Source organism: Mus pahari, chromosome 13, assembly GCF_900095145.1.
Source record: "Mus pahari chromosome 13, PAHARI_EIJ_v1.1, whole genome shotgun sequence".
In the NCBI taxonomy this organism is placed as follows: Eukaryota; Metazoa; Chordata; class Mammalia; order Rodentia; family Muridae; genus Mus; species Mus pahari.
Window position 1 is genome coordinate 7,426,931 of NC_034602.1, and position 10,296 is coordinate 7,437,226.

At 47.8% G+C, this 10,296-nt stretch overlaps 1 protein-coding gene across 1 annotated transcript in view; it reads right to left on the reverse strand.

The window, feature by feature from the left end:
* The window catches only part of Xpo1 (exportin 1), a 45,192-nt gene extending 39,698 nt beyond the window's left edge, over window positions 1-5,494 (reverse strand). The window contains exon 1 of the mRNA XM_021211326.2: window positions 4,707-5,494. The gene's annotated coding sequence lies outside the window, so the exon portion shown is untranslated. The remainder of the gene's footprint in view (window positions 1-4,706) is intronic.
* Between the last annotated feature and the right edge of the window lie 4,802 nt (window positions 5,495-10,296).

Consider the following 10,296-nt stretch of genomic DNA (forward strand, 5'->3'; position numbering starts at 1 on the left):
CTGGAACTCACTTTGTAGACCAGGCTGGCCTCGAACTCAGAAATCCGCCTGCCTCTGCCTCCTGAGTGCTGGAATTAAAGGCGTGCGCCACCACGCCTGGCTGAGACAAGGAGTCTTTAATGTGAAGCCACCCTGGGCTATATATAACTACTGACAAGTGCCATGCCAGTCTGAGATATACAGAAAGATCTTATCTGAAAGAAATCGAAATCTTCAAGTATACACTTGAACCAAAAGGAAATAAAACTCACTGTAAGAACCAAGCCAAGAGCTGGGCAGTGGTGGCGCACGCCTTTAATCCCAGCACTCGGGAGGCAGAGGCAGGTGGGTTTCTGAGTTTGAGGCCAGCCTAGTCTACAGAGTGAATTCCAGGACAGCAAGAGCTACACAGAAAAACCCTGTCTCAAAAAAGCAAAAAACAAAATGAACCAAGCCATGAATCCAAAGTTAGCCTGGACTAAACAGTAAAACCCCATCTTAGACAGGAGGAAGGGAGGAACATAACTAAGGGGCTCTCATGATTCAAAGGCATTCTGAGCCCCACCTCCAAAATGTGTAGCTCTACTGATTCAACTAGTCAATCCTGAGCAGTGTTAGCTTTGAGAAACTAACCAGAGAAGAACATGTGGAGCTCACCCCTCCAATTCCAGCATTATGGAGGTAAGGGGATCACATTCCTGCATTGGAGACCAGTCTGAGATACACAGTAAGAACTTGTCTTAAACCAACCAACCAAAAAACCTAAGGCAGGCTTGGCTGCAACACTGAGGCGGTAGAGGTGGGGTCAAAGGCAGGTAACGCTCTGTGATACCAGCCTGAGCTACACTGCCAATTCCACGATAGCTAGATCTACATAATAAAGCTGCACCCAAAACTAAGTATATCAAAAAATAAGGCAATTAAAAAAAACTATTATATTCTGGGCAACAGGGCCTGGCAAAATAGCCCAATGATTAATGTACTTGCAGCCAAATAGCCAGAGTTCAATCCAAGGGACCTACACGTATGCAAGCGTGCGCAGACAGACAGACAGACAGACAGACAGACAGACAGACACACACACACACACACACACACACACACACGATGGAGAGACCTGGTCCCCACAAGTTGATCTCTTACCTCCAAAGTGTACACAGCTTATAAATATTCTGCCAACTTTTCGTATTTTTGTGGTACCGAGGGGCTGAACTTTGTAAATGCTAGGCACAGCACACTATCACTCGGCTATATTTCTCCACCCCTTGGTTTTATTTTCAGATAGGACAGAGTTGCTAACTGGCAATGAAGTCACTCTAGCCAGGCAACCCTTGAACTTACCACCCCTTCTGCCTCAGACTCAATACAGCTTGGAGATTACAGGCTGGATCCTCTCCTAACTATAGAGCTGCATATGAATACTCTGTCTGCCTCAACCTTCCAGGAACTGTGACTACAGGTGTAATTTGGTTTGTAGTTCAAATTTAAACAATTTTGCATGCCATTTAAAGAGGATACTTTAAGCATATCCACAATACCTTTTACAGCAGTGTTTACAAAACCTCCAGGATTTGGAAAATGAATAACGTGCTTGATCGTGCCGTTTCTGAATAATTAGGTTGGTACAAAAAAGGTTGTGTTTTTAAGACTTTACATTTTACTGTGTTTGTGTGTGGGTCTATGTGCCTGAGTGCAGGTGCCTGTATAGGCCTGAGCAAGGTGGGATCCCAGTGAGCTGGAGTCAGAGATTATGAGCCACCCAGAATGGAGAGACCAAGAGCAGCAGGAATTCTTAACTGCTGAGCCATTCTGTACCATCCTTTTCTTAAAATAACACTTTGAAACCTGTACAAAGTGGGCCTTGGTGGTTTAGTCCTATATCTCATCACCTAGGATAGGAGGTGAAGGCAGAAGTGTGAATTCCAGGACATTTTGGACTGCAGAGATCCTGAATAAAAAACAAGGAATGATCACCTCAGCCTTCCCTTTAGCCAAGGCTTTGTAGTCTCAAAACACAGCTAGGACAAGTAGTTTCTCCACTGTACTTCCGTGGTAGTGCTGCTGATACTTCAACACAAAGGTTTTTTTTTTATTAATCATGCCCAAAATAAAACTTAGTTATAATATATCAAAGATTAGGTCTGGCTCAGTCACTGAAGTGCACTACTATGCATCAACTCCTGGGTTTCAAACCAGAAGTGTGCATCTAGAACCCCAGCACTCTTGACACTCAAGTCAGAAAATCAAGACCAAGCCTCACCTACATACAGAGTTTAAGACCAGCCTGAGCTATGAAGCCCTATCTCAAGTAGCCAATAATCAGGCCAAGGCTAAACCAAAGCCGGGAAGATGAATCCAGCATACTACTGTTGGAAGACAAAGGCCTGTCTGTGCTCCCTACTCAAACTCAAGAGTCCAAACATTCTTTCATAGGTAGAGATATGCTCACATTTACACTCATGTAAAGATAAAGAAACTGGGCTGGAGCCCGGCAGTGGTGGCACAGGCCTTTAATTCCAGCACTTGGGAGGCAGAGGCAGGTGGATTTCTGAGTCTACAGAGTGAATTCCAGAACAGCCAGGGCTATACAGAGAAACCCTGTCTCAGGAAAACCAGAAAGAAAGAAGGAAAGAAGGAAAGAAAGAGAGAGAGAAGAAAGAAAGAAGAAAAGGAAGGAAGAAAAGAAAGAGGGAGGGAGGAGGAGGGAGGGAATGAACAAACTGGGCTGTTGGAGACATAGCTCAGAGGCTGTGCTTCCAAAGGACCCTGGTTCAATTCCCAGCACCCACACTGATCTGTAACTCCAATTTCTGGTTTTCTGACACCTCCACACAGATATACATGCAGGCAAAACACCAACAAACATAAAGTAAAAGTAAAAATAAATTATATATTAAAAATTAAAGAAAGCACCTGGAAGATTAACACCAAGGCCAGTAGCCTCATTTATAAGGCTCAAAACCCAAAACACTCCCCTCTCTAAGAGATGAATGGGATAACAGACATGCAATCCCAGAAAAGATGGAAGCAGAGACTGGAATATACAGTGAGACCCTGTCTTAAGAAGGGAAGAACAGATCAAACACTAATATACAAATCCCACGAACAAATAGTATTCTTTCCAATACCTTCAAGTGTCAACTTTTACAGATTAAAACAGATTTTTCGACTTTATGGTTAAAAATTGCAACCAACTTGTCTCAGACACTATCACAATTTATAGTTCTTTAAAAAAAAAAAAAAAAAAAAAAAGATTAAATGTTTAGTCAAGTGCCCCTACACTTAAGTCCTATGTTTCATTTTCAAGTTAGTCTTCTCTAAGAATTCAGATACTAGACTCATGTGGGAGAAGGGGTGCAATCTAAGAATACTTAAATACAGTTGTTGGCCTTTCCTGGAACTAGCCGTTATCTTCAACTATAGGTAATCCAGAAATGGCGGCTCTGAGGTCAATGCCAAGCACATGTAGCAGTAGAAATCAAACAGCTTCCAAATATTCTTTCCACTATCAGCCGTGACCCACACGCAGTAAGTAGTGCAGCTACGGAGGGACTATTCACTTGCTCACTGGTTCACCTTTCGCGGTGGTGTCCCCCAATCCCACTCACTGGACTGTGAACAGTAGGAATCCATCAAGCAATGCTGTGACTCTACAAGTGACTGCCCATATACAATGCAAGCAGCAAAACACTACCTACCAGTTGCCATCTAAAAGGTAAGTTCACAATGAGTCAAAAAACAAGATGCTACAAAAGACTGCTGCTACTCGGTGTGTGGGCAATCGCCTGCTTCATTCAGTAAGAAACACACGCCTCACTAGGAAGGGCCCGCCCTCCCCTGGCTTCCCACCCGAACCACTCTCAGCACTTCTAACTATAGCTCACAGGAGCACGCACTCACCCCGCCCATACTCGGAGGAGGCATTTAGACCCGGCGCCTTAAGTTCACCGCCCTATTCTCTATGCAGCATGTCCTCTGAGTGATCCGAGGTCCCGCCTCGGAGAGTATTCAGTGCATCCTCTACCACCACTTCCTCTCCTCCACCGCAAACTCAAGAAACCAGGAGGAGGATCAGGGAGGGGGCATCATTCACTGTCCACAGCCAGCAGTACACCGTTTCACCAACAAGACATATATGCCCCGGGCGAAAACAACCTACAACACGGAACCCCAACTGCAGGTCCCCGAAAAAAAGAAATTAACTCGACTTTCCTACTTCTTGTTACACACACACTCACAAAACCAACAACAACAACAAAAATCACCCACAAGGCTTTCGAGTTTCCTCACAGAAGGGACTCGGTAGCCCCTCCCTCCCCCATCCCAAGCTCTCCACCGAGGGGGCCACGTGATGCAGGCGGACGTTTCAATGCTGCTGCACTAAATATTTCTGGAAACTTCCACTCCTAATAATTTACAGAGACGTTCCCGAAATCACCCCCGACTCCCCCCAGCCCTTTGGACTGGGGAAGCCCTTCCACCCACGCGCAGGGGGCTCAGCCTCACCACCACGCTCCTCGCCTTCCTCCACCGCCACCCGCACACGAAGATGACCCAGCAAGCGCTCCCCTCCCGCGGCCGCCTCCCCACCTCCATCACCGAGCCACAGAAGCGCTTCCATTCAATCTCGGGCTCCGTCGAGGGCCCCGCGCCCGCCGCCCGCCTCCTCGCCTCATGCCCGCCGCGCCGCCGCCCGACCCTCGGCCCCGAGCACACGACCGACTTACCCAGAAATTCAACCAACTGCTCCTTCCTTCCTTGTCCGGGCTTGGGGCGAGGGAAGGTGGGGAGGAGGGAGAGGGGAGGAAATCAAGGTGGGTTTCACAGTTTTCCCACCTTAAATAAAAAAAGAAATTAAAAAGCAGAGACGGGCAAAAAAAAAAAAAAAAAGCTCAGTATTTACTATTCCAGGGACAACTCCACCCAACACACACTCACGCACACTCACGCGCGCACGCACACACACGCGCCCCACCAAAAAGGGGAATTAATCCGAGGAATAAATGCTCCCGCCCGGCCGGGGAGGGCAGGAAGGGGGAGGGGAGCGGGCCGGTCCGTGAGACAGAGCCCAGGACCCTCCAGCCACAGGCGGCGGCGGGAGCAGCAGCGCGAGTCCGGCCGGCCGGGGCCGCTCTGCCGCCAGTTGCAGTCCGGCTCCCCCGACCGCACAGGGCTCCCTCGCTCACGCCGCTCCGGCGCCGGGCCCCCCCACCCGGGCTTAGCCTAAACTTTCCCCCCTTCGCGTGCTCCTCGGCGACTGGTGCCTCCCCCCTCCCCCTCGGGATGGTTGCACGACTGCTGCAGCGAAGGCTGGAACAGGCACGGCCGCCGGGGCTGTAGCGACTGTTGCTCCCGCTGATGCTGAAGCTCCCGCTGCTCCTGCCGCGGCCGCTGCAGCCGCTTCTCCCCCTCCTCCTAGTGCCTCAAACTCGGAACCGGTTGAAACCGGTTCAGACTGGGAGATTCCATCTCGGTTGAGTTTTCAGCCCATGGCGCCGCGGAGCGTTTGGAACCTGGGCCTCCGCCCCCAGGCCGCGCGCCCATTGGTCGGCCCCGGCCACAGCCGCGCCATCAGCCTACCTCTTATTGGTCCGAGCGCCCGTCAATCCTACCTCAAGGCTCCACACGAGCCTGCCGCTTAGGCCCCCGCCTCTTTCCAGCAGTGATTTGCCCGCAGAGTGGGGGAGGGGAGGCGGGGCGGGTCGCAGAGGAGTGGGGAGGGGGAGGAAGAGAAGGTGGGACGTCGAACAGAGCCCAGCAAAGCGGAGAGCGGAGAAGCCTCACAGACGATTGGCTTGAGTGAGCTGTCAGTCAAGTGCAGCCCGCCTTCTACATCCCTTCCCCCTCGAGTGGCTCCCCCTCTCGGTCCCTCGCTTGTAAGCCCGGCCTTTCCGGCTCGCCCATTGGCTGGGCGCCTTTGGTGACGGAGAGGGTGGGGCTCGCCCGTGAGCAGAAGGCCGCGCGAGTTTGAGCGCCGCGCGCGCTGCTCGTCTCTCGGCTTCCCCCCTCCCCTCCCCGTTCCCTGGCGGCCCGCCCCCTCGCGCTCCCGCCAACCTCGGAGTCCTCGTCCTGGGGCCCCAGCATCCGCCCTTAGGATGGGGTCTGTGCTCGGAAAAGGGAGAGCACACCCTCTTTCTACAGCGAAATAGACGGCGGCGAAGGACCGAAAAGAGCACATAGGTGCCGGATGGTAGGCCCTGGGCCTTGGATCCGTTTTAGAGGCCTGGGTTTGGGCACCGCAGTGAAGAACGGGAATAACACGGGCAGAGGTTGGCATAAACTGTGGGGCGTGCAGTTTAGGCGCTTGGGAACGGTTGTCTAGTTATTGGGCGAGCCTCCTTAAAAATTTAACTCTTTGCCGGGCAGTGGTGGCGCACGCCCTTAATCCCAGCACTTGGGAGGCAGAGGCAGGTGGATTTCTGAGTTCGAGGCCAGCCTGGTCTACAGAGTGAGTTCCAGGACAGCCAGGGCTACACAGAGAGACCCTGTCTTGAAAAACAAAACAAAAACAAACAAAAAAACTTTAATTCTCCCCAGACTGCTTCAACAAGAAGATATTTCTAAATATTAGTCCTAAAAACACTGAAAAATCCTGTTGCTAACTTAACAATGCGTATATACAGATCTTGTGCCAACTTCTTTCAACTTGGTGCCCTTAATCTGCCACGCCCATAGGTTAACAGATGTTGAGACAAGGTCTCTATGTAGATCTGTACCTCATAGAACTGGCTGTGTAGACCAGGCTGGCCTTGTACTTACAGACATGTGCCTGCTTTTGCCTCCTGAATGCTGGGATTTAAGGTACATGCAACCGTAACTCTTGCTGGCCTAGAATTTGCTGCACAGGCCTAGCTGGTCCACAATCTTCCCTCTCTGCCCTGAGCGCTGATTGCAGGTGGAAGCAACCACTCTTCATTCTTCAGTACTCCTAGATCCAGGATCTACCCCCATTGAGGCAGGCAGTATTTGAATAACCCTGAGACTGTCTCAAAACAAATCAAAGAACGTTTCCTTTAAAATAAATCAAAAGAACATTTCCAGACAGGCACTTGTGGTGTGCATCTGTGATCCCTACTGTGAATGAATGAAAACTCCTGAAAAGAAGCTTTATGTGCACAAAAAAAAAGAATTCCAGTACTGGTGGTAGTGGTGGGGAGCAGGGGTTGAAATGTTACAGGTCCAGAGAGTAATTGCCTTAGTCTAGGCTACCTTTTAGCTACCTCCAGAACAGCTATTCCTTGTCTACCTCTGCATAGAAACATCCTGTGGCTAACAGATAAAAACCCTCTGGAAAAAATAATCTTTAAAATCCATTAAATATAGTAGACTCCTAGCTTAGACCAATCAAAATGCCAAAAATGTCCTCATACAGCATCTTGGGCCTTTAGAAAACTTCCCCATCTTACTGTAACTATCTCTCTGGTTTACTCAGTAATATATTTTAATCTTGCCTTGATTTATGTCTTTCTTTGTTCTTTACAACAATAAAACTTCATGAAACTGCTTCTTCACTGGGACGTGAAGTTTGGGATACCTAAATCTGTGTAATGGGCATGGTCACTCAAAATGGCTCCAGAATAAACTCTTATTTCCTTTAAGGTGAAAGCTGTAGTTTATGTTGACACAACTCAGTATTATAGGAGGTGAAAGTCATCACAGGTTTAAGACCAACTGGGAAAATTATGGAGACCATACTTCAAGAATGAAATATAGCAATACAGAGAAACCCTATCTCGAAAAACCAAAAAAAAGAGAAAAAAAAAAAAAAAAGAATGAAATATTAAGGCCTGGCAAGGAGACTTGTCCAGGAAAGGAGTCTTCCTTCAAGCTGAGGGCCTGAGCTCAATCCCTGAAACCACATGGTAGAAAGAAAGAACCCACTCCCACAAGTTATCTTCTGACTTCTACACACGTGGCTCTGTGGGTAAAGGTGCTTGTTGCAAAGCTTAATGACCTGAGATAGAGTCACAGAACCCACATGATGGAAGAAGAGGGTCAATTCTAACAAGGTGTGGCGAGCCTCCCCTAATAGATAGATGAATAGGTATTAGATGTAATTCAAAATACAAAATTTTAATTTAAAAAAAAAAAAAAAAGGCCAGTATGGTGTTGACACTATAATCCTAGCATTTATGAGACTGAGGCAGGAAGGTCAGGAGTTCAAAACCAGTTCAGGGAGAAAAGTTCAGGCCAGCCAGGCCCAGTGGTGAAACTCTTAAATAGAGGCAGAGGCAGGTGGACCTCTATGAATTCAAGGATTCAAGGATAGCCTAATCTACATAAAAGGGTTAAGACCAGCCAGGACAAAATAGTAAGAGCCTGTCTTTTTAAAAAAAAAAAAAAAAAAAAAAAAGCTGGGTGTGGTGGCTCACACCTTTAATCCCAGCACTCGGGAGGCAGAGGCAGGCAGATTTCTGAGTTTGAGGCCTGCCTGGTCTACAAAGTGAGTTCCAGGACAGCCAGAGCTACACAGAGAAACCCTGTCTCAAAAAACCAAAAAAAAAAAAAAAAAAAAAAGAAGGGAGGGAGGGAGGGGGAGAGAGAGAGAAAAAAAAAGAAAAAAAAAAAAAAAAAAAAAAAAAAAAAGAAGGGAGGGAGGGAGGGGGAGAGAGAGAGAGAAGAAAAAGAAAAAACCAAAAAAAAAAAAAAAAAAAAAAAAAAAAAAAAGAAGGGAGGGAGGGAGGGGGAGAGAGAGAGAGAAGAAAAAGAAAAGGAGACAGTCCCTCCAAGTCACCATGAAGTTTGCCTGGATCTGACAGTTTTTTGGCCTGAGCCAAAAAAGCACAACTTTAACTTCCTTTCCTTGTTTTCTGTTTCTCCTCTGTTAGATGCTGGCCAGAGTTAAGGATGCTTTTTCTGCTGCCCTGGGCTCCTTACTCTTTTCCTTTTATTAAATGTTTTCTTCATTTACACTTCAAATGCTATCCCTAAAGTCCCCTATACCCTCCCCCCCTTACTCTTTCTAAAGTCCCCTCCCCAGCTCGTGGATGCTTGCCCTCTGAGTGTCTGATTCTCTGTGCCAACTTAAATGCATGGCTTCTCACCTTCTCTTTCTAAAATGGGAGAAGGGAGGCAGCTGGAGAGATTTACAGGTGTATTAGTTAGGGTTCTCTAGAGTCACAGAACTTATGGGTAGTCTCTATCTAGTAAGAGAATTTGTTGATGACTTACAGTCTATAGTCCAACTCCCCAACAATGGTCAGCAACAGCTGTGAATATTAGTCCAAGGACCTAGCAGTTGCTCAGTCCCACAAGGCAAGCAGGCAAAGAAGCAAGTATCTTCCTTCTTCCAATGTCCTTATGTAGGTCTCCAGGAGGTGTGGCCCAGATTAAATGTGTATACCATCATACATGGATCTGAGACTTGCTTTGTCCCAGATGACCTTGAACTCAGAAAGCTCCTTGCCTTAATCTCCTGGGATTCATAGCTACTTTGCCTCAAGATCTCCAAGCCAAGATCTAGGTCAGAAACTTGTATCTCCCAGCCTTAAGATCAGGATCCCAGTTACCAAACCTGGATGCTATTGTGGATGCAGGGAAGTGCTTGCTGAAGGGAGCCTGATATGGCTGTCTCCTGAGAGGCTCTGCCAGAGCCTGACAAATACAGAGGTGGATGCTTGAAACCAACCATTGGACTGAGTCCTCTATAGAGGAGTTGGAGAAGGGTCTGAAGGAGCTGAGGGGGTTTGAAGCCCCATGGGGGGAGCAACAGTGTCAACTGGCCAGGCTGCCCTCCCCCAGAGCACCTGGGGACTGAACCACCAACCAAAGAGTATATATGGAGGGACCCATAGCTCCAGCTGCATATATGGCAGAGGATGGCCTGTTGGACACCAGTGGGAGGAGAGACCCTTGGGCCTGATAGGGTTTGATGCCCCAGTATAGGGGAATGCTAGGGCAGGAGTGGATGGGTGGGTTGGGGAGCACCCTCATAGAGGGGGAATTGTATAGGAGGTTTCTGGAGGGGAGACCTGGAAAGGGAATAACACTTGAAATGTAAATAAAATATCCAGTGGTGGCGCACACCTTTAATCTCAGCACTCGGGAGGCAGAGGCAGGCAGATTTCTGAGTTCGAGGCCAGCCTCAAACTATAGAGTAAGTCCTGGTCTATAGAGTAAGTTCCAGGACAGCCAGGGCTACACAGAGAAACCCTGTCTCAAAAAAAAATTAAAAATAAATAAATAAATAAATAAATAAATATATATATATATATATTTATATATATATTTGTATGTATGTATATGTCCAATAAAAGATTTTTTAAAAAAAGATCAGGATCACAGGTGAGCCTTCCAATTCTGGATTGTAGTTCATTC